Here is a 6,953-nt window from a genome sequence, read left to right as displayed (position 1 = left end):
AGTGTGGTATTGTAGTACTGTAGAGCAGCCTATAGTGTAGCAGTGTGGTATTGTAGTACTGTAGAGCAGCCTGTAGTGTAGCAGTGTGGTATTGTAGTACTGTAGAGCAGCCTATAGTGTAGCAGTGTTTTATTGTAGTACTGTAGAGCAGCCTGTAGTGTAGCAGTATAGCGCAGCCTTGTGGTGTAGCAGTATAATACTGTAATACTGTAGAGTAGCCTGTAGTGTAGCAGTGTGGTATTGTAGTACTGTAGAGCAGCCTGTAGTGTAGCAGTGTGGTATTGTAGTACTGTAGAGTAGCCTGTAGTGTAGCAGTGTGGTATTGTAGTACTGTAGAGCAGCCTATAGTGTAGCAGTGTGGTATTGTAGTACTGTAGAGCAGCCTATAGTGTAGCAGTGTGGTATTGTAGTACTGTAGAGCAGCCTATAGTGTAGCAGTGTGGTATTGTAGTACTGTAGAGCAGCCTATAGTGTAGCAGTGTGGTATTGTAGTACTGTAGAGCAGCCTGTAGTGTAGCAGTGTGGTATTGTAGTACTGTAGAGTATCCTGTAGTGTAGCAGTATAGCGCAGCCCTGTGGTGTAGCAGTATAATACTGTAATACTGTAGAGCAGCATGTAGTGTGGCAGTGTGGTATTGTAGTACTGTAGAGCAGCCTGTAGTGTAGCAGTGTGGTATTGTAGTACTGTAGAGCAGCCTATAGTGTAGCAGTGTGGTATTGTAGTACTGTAGAGCAGCCTATAGTGTAGCAGTGTGGTATTGTAGTACTGTAGAGCAGCCTGTAGTGTAGCAGTATAGCGCAGCCCTGTGGTGTAGCAGTATAATACTGTAATACTGTAGAGCAGCATGTAGTGTGGCAGTGTGGTATTGTAGTACTGTAGAGCAGCCTGTAGTGTAGCAGTGTGGTATTGTGGTACTGTAGAGCAGCCTGTAGTGTAGCAGTGTGGTATTGTAGTACTGTAGAGCAGCCTATAGTGTAGCAGTGTGGTATTGTAGTACTGTAGAGCAGCATATAGTGTAGCAGTGTGGTATTGTAGTACTGTAGAGCAGCCTGTAGTGTAGCAGTGTGGTATTGTAGTACTGTAGAGCAGCATATAGTGTAGCAGTGTGGTATTGTAGTACTGTAGAGCAGCCTGTAGTGTAGCAGTGTGGTATTGTAGTACTGTAGAGCAGCCTGTAGTGTAGCAGTGTGGTATTGTAGTACTGTAGAGCAGCCTATAGTGTAGCAGTGTGGTATTGTAGTACTGTAGAGCAGCATATAGTGTAGCAGTGTGGTATTGTAGTACTGTAGAGCAGCCTGTAGTGTAGCAGTGTGGTATTGTAGTACTGTAGAGCAGCATATAGTGTAGCAGTGTGGTATTGTAGTACTGTAGAGCAGCCTGTAGTGTAGCAGTGTGGTATTGTAGTACTGCAGAGCAGCCTGTAGTGTAGCAGTGTGGTATTGTAGTACTGTAGAGCAGCCTATAGTGTAGCAGTGTGGTATTGTAGTACTGTAGAGTAGCCTGTAGTGTAGCAGTGTGGTATTGTAGTACTGTAGAGCAGCCTATAGTGTAGCAGTATAGTGCAGCCCTGTGGTGTAGCAGTATAATACTGTAATACTGTAGAGCAGCATGTAGTGTGGCAGTGTGGTATTGTAGTACTGTAGAGCAGCCTGTAGTGTAGCAGTGTGGTATTGTAGTACTGTAGAGCAGCCTGTAGTGTAGCAGTGTGGTATTGTAGTACTGTAGAGCAGCCTGTAGTGTAGCAGTATAGCGCAGCCCTGTGGTGTAGCAGTATAATACTGTAGAGCAGCATGTAGTGTGGCAGTGTGGTATTGTAGTACTGTAGAGCAGCCTATAGTGTAGCAGTGTGGTATTGTAGTACTGTAGAGCAGCCTGTAGTGTGGCAGTGTGGTATTGTGGTACTGTAGAGCAGCCTGTAGTGTAGCAGTGTGGTATTGTAGTACTGTAGAGCAGCCTATAGTGTAGCAGTATAGTGCAGCCCTGTGGTGTAGCAGTATAATACTGTAATACTGTAGAGCAGCATGTAGTGTGGCAGTGTGGTATTGTAGTACTGTAGAGCAGCCTATAGTGTAGCAGTGTGGTATTGTAGTACTGTAGAGCAGCCTGTAGTGTAGCAGTATAGCGCAGCCCTGTGGTGTAGCAGTATAATACTGTAATACTGTAGAGCAGCATGTAGTGTGGCAGTGTGGTATTGTAGTACTGTAGAGCAGCCTATAGTGTAGCAGTGTGGTATTGTAGTACTGTAGAGCAGCCTGTAGTGTAGCAGTGTGGTATTGTAGTACTGTAGAGCAGCCTATAGTGTAGCAGTATAGCGCAGCCCTGTGGTGTAGCAGTATAATACTGTAGAGCAGCATGTAGTGTGGCAGTGTGGTATTGTAGTACTGTAATACAGTAGTACTGTAGTGTAGTATGTAGTACTCTATTGTAGTCACCCCAGCAGTGCAGTAGTTAAGCACAGCCCACACCAGACAGGCAGATACTCCCAAATTCCCACGAGGTTCTTTGTTTATAATCTGTAAACTGGGATCTACCATTCTCTTTCCTTACGGGGGGTGTATGTTCTTCTCTACTTACAGTAACACGACACTCTATCTGCTCTACTAATTCACTTCATTTATTATTATACGTACAAAATATCACCGTAGTATAATATAATAAAAACAGAAGATTATCTTATTTGATCCTCTTCATTATAACACCTAGCACACGGCCTCCCCTATTCCTCCTCCCACGATGGTATCGCCGGAAGTTTTAAAACCTTCTGCCCTGCAGCTCAGCTGCTCAGAAGTTCTGCACAGACATCAGAGAAGGCAGAGGTGTGTAGACAGCAGGGGGGAAACTCACTAAACTTTATTTTTGTGCTCTCTGAACTTTTCCTCCTTAAGATGTCTGCATAAGTTTAGGAAGTGCCCGTATGACCTCCTTGTGGACTGTAAGGACCCAGGTAACTTGTGGCTATTGTTGTGGAGACCTCATGTAAGGAGCAGTGTGCAGCTGGTGCCCACACACTGGAGCTCTATGGCGACATCTATCGACCAGAACGGCACATTGCAGCAATGTGCTCAATAAGACATTGATGGTAAAGTAAGAGCCAGGCCATAAACTACTAATGTCCCTTGGAACAGTGTTTCCCAACCAGGGTGCCTCCAGCTGTTGCAAGGCTACAACTCCCTGCATGCCCGGACAGCCAAAGGCTTTTCGGGCATACTGGGAGTTGTAGTTTAGCAACAGCTGGAGGCACCCTGGTTGGGAAACACTGGCTTAGAACATAACAAGTCTCTAACTTACCCGCATATGTGCACTAGAAATGTGCTTGTGCTTTTTTGAGTATTGTGATATATATATATATATATATATATATGTGTGTGTGTGTTCTATTTATATTCTCTACATAGTTTAACTGGTGATCTTATGTCTTTATATCTTCCGCTAATAAATATACATATATATATATATATATATATATATATATATATATATTCTATATAATTCTATCTATATATTATATGTATATAAACATGACATATATAATACATACATAATACATATATATGTATATAAACATGATATATATAATATACATAATACATATATATTATATTTGATATATATATATTATAATATATTTATAATATATAGTATATTATCATATATAGCAGTGGTCTTCAACTTGCGGACCTCCAGATGTTGCAAAACTACAACTCCCAGCATGCCCGGACAGCCGTTGGCTGTCCGGGCATGCTGGAAATTGTAGTTTTGCAACATCTGGAGGTCCACAGATTGAAGACCACTGATATATAGTATAGTATATTATCATATATAGTATAGTATATTATCATATATAGTATAGTATATTATCATATATAGTATAGTATATTATCATATATAGTATAGTATATTATCATATATAGTATAGTATATTATCATGTATAGTATAGTTTCATATCATGTATAGTATAGTTTCATGTATAGTATAGTTTCATGTATAGTATAGTTTCATATATAGTATAGTATCATATATAGTATAGTATTATATATAGTATAGTATCATATATAGTATAGTTTCATATATAGTATAGTATAGTTTCATATATAGTATAGTATAGTTTCATATATAGTATAGTATAGTTTCATATATAGTATAGTATAGTATCATATATAGTATAGTATCATATATAGTATAGTATCATATATAGTATAGTATAGTATCATATATAGTATAGTATAGTATCATATATAGTATAGTATAGGATCATATATAGTATAGTATAGTATCATATATAGTATAGTATCATATATAGTATAGTATATTATCATGTATAGTATAGTTTCATATCATGTATAGTATAGTTTCATATATAGTATAGTATCATATATAGTATAGTATCATATATAGTATAGTATCATATATAGTATAGTATAGTATCATATATAGTATAGTATCATATATAGTATAGTATAGTATCATGTATAGTATAGTATAGTATCATGTATAGTATAGTATAGTATCATGTATAGTATAGTATCATGTATAGTATAGTATCATGTATAGTATAGTATCATGTATAGTATAGTATCATGTATAGTATAGTATCATGTATAGTATAGTATCATGTATAGTATAGTATCATGTATAGTATAGTATAGTATCATGTATAGTATAGTATAGTATCATGTATAGTATAGTATAGTATCATATATAGTATAGTATAGTATCATATATAGTATAGTATCATATATAGTATAGTATCATATATAGTATAGTATAGTATCATATATAGTATAGTATAGTATCATATATAGTATAGTATAGTATCATATATAGTATAGTATCATATATAGTATAGTATCATATATAGTATAGTATAGTATCATATATAGTATAGTATAGTATCATATATAGTATAGTATAATATTAGATGATATATATCTCATTGGATAAAGTTGAATGCCTGATGTTTGGGAACTTTTTGTCTACTGCCTCTACTATGCATTCTGAGAAGAATATACCGTAATCATGTTGGTGTTAATGTATACATTTGTTTCACATCTATCATTCTTGTACCTCTTTTAAACATCTCTCTGATATCCAGGAATGGATGTAGCAGTGCTGAGTTTGCACAGTGTATGCTATTCTGATGTAATACCTGCTGTTGTGTTGCAGATACATTGTTGCACCATCAATATACATTGCACATAAGTGTTTCCATTTGTTTGTAGAAGCTTTTTTTTGCCCCCTCCCCTTGCGGCCGCTCTGCCCTCCATTCATCAGTCCTCCTGCCCAGCCAGTGGGTTGCACAAAGTGACTTCCTGAGTATTAAGCACCAGAGCTTGAATTACTCTGTGTAACCCAACTCCTGAGCAGCTGCTTTCATAAAGTCTCCTCCTGGGCTTGCAGGAATCATGTTGGGGTCACCACACACCTCTGGTTAACCCCTGACATGCTGCTGAATCATAACACCCGGGGGGAGGGGGGCTTGTACCATGCTCCATAATAATGAGGCAGGAGCCAGGCATGGCAGCGGGCAGGACAATGAGCATATGGAAGGGGCATGGCCACTGTAATCCCAGCCGCTGGTAATTACACACGGCTTGTATAGGTTCCTGTAATCCGGGATAATTACGGCGAGAAGTTTGATTATTAGTTATTATAATATTGCATTGACCTGAAGAGCTTACAATCTAATCAGCTTAATTGTATTCTAATTTAGTATGTTACAAATCTGCCATAAATAGGCATTTAGGCTATGTTCACACATGTCAGAAATGCTTTAGATTTTACTTGCAGATTTGTACAGGTACAGTCTACAATGGGTTACGGTAGCAGATGAGGGGAATTTGTCTCCATTATATGCGACCAAATTTGCTATATGTTGCAGATTGTCCGATTTTTCTGTTGCGCATTTGTTACAGATCTCAACGCTGTTCAGTATAGATGGAGAGAAATCTGCAGTGAACCCTTAACAAAATCAGTGTGTGACCCTTACAGGTTTTGCTGTGGATTTGTGGCAGGATATGCAGCTGGGAATTAGAGTGAAATAACACCTCATCACTGTGCTTCTGGATGGGGGTGTGCAGAAATCCACACAGAATCTATTCTCTGCAACAAATCTGCGTGTGAATTCACCCTTGTTTGGCTGGAGTAAGGCCTTGTTCACATCTGCGTTGGAGCTTTCACTTGGAGCTTCTTTTGCTGAATTCGGCAAAATTCTGGACAAAATGGCAATTTGTGCAGCACTATTTTGTCTAGTAAGATGTCGGAAACTTAACAGACTCTGTTCTAGTCAATGGGTTTATTTGGTTCTCTTGGTGTCCGCCATACAGCGAATCAGACACCAGAATCATTATTCTACTCCTATGGATAAGCAGAAGAATGGATATCTATCTATCCATCTCCTATCTCATATCTATCTATCTCATATCTATCTATCTCATATCTATCTATCTCATATCTATCTATCTCATATCTATCTATCTCATATCTATCTATCTCATATCTATCTATCTCATATCTATCTATCTCATATCTATCTATCTCATATCTATCTATCTCATATCTATCTATCTCATATCTATCTATCTCATATCTATCTATCTCATATCTATCTATCTCATATCTATCTATCTCATATCTATCTATCTCATATCTATCTATCTATCTATCTCATATCTATCTATCTATCTATCTCATATCTATCTATCTATCTATCTCATATCTATCTATCTATCTATCTCATATCTATCTATCTCATATCTATCTATCTCATATCTATCTATCTCATATCTATCTATCTCATATCTATCTATCTCATATCTATCTATCTCATATCTATCTATCTCTCTCATATCTATCTATCTATCTCTCTCATATCTATCTATCTCATATCTATCTCTCTCATATCTATCTCTCTCATATCTATCTATCTCATATCTATCTCTCTCATATCTATCT

The 6,953-nt window shown here is 37.6% G+C and overlaps 1 protein-coding gene across 2 annotated transcripts in view; it reads left to right on the top strand.

Moving 5' to 3' along the window:
- Positions 1-2,794: 2,794 nt before the first annotated feature.
- FAM53A (family with sequence similarity 53 member A) overlaps positions 2,795-6,953 on the top strand; it is an 85,057-nt gene continuing 80,898 nt past the window's right edge. Inside the window, exon 1 of one of the 2 annotated variants that reach the window (XM_056554841.1) lies at positions 2,795-2,817. The gene's annotated coding sequence lies outside the window, so the exon portion shown is untranslated. Of the gene's footprint in view, positions 2,946-6,953 lie in introns of both variants that reach the window. The other variant, XM_056554837.1, reaches the window with a different exon arrangement.

The sequence above is a fragment of the Hyla sarda genome, chromosome 1 (assembly GCF_029499605.1).
Source record: "Hyla sarda isolate aHylSar1 chromosome 1, aHylSar1.hap1, whole genome shotgun sequence".
NCBI classification, from domain to species: Eukaryota; Metazoa; Chordata; class Amphibia; order Anura; family Hylidae; genus Hyla; species Hyla sarda.
The sequence above is the reverse complement of the archived record's forward strand: the minus strand, read 5'-3'. Positions and strand labels throughout refer to the sequence as shown.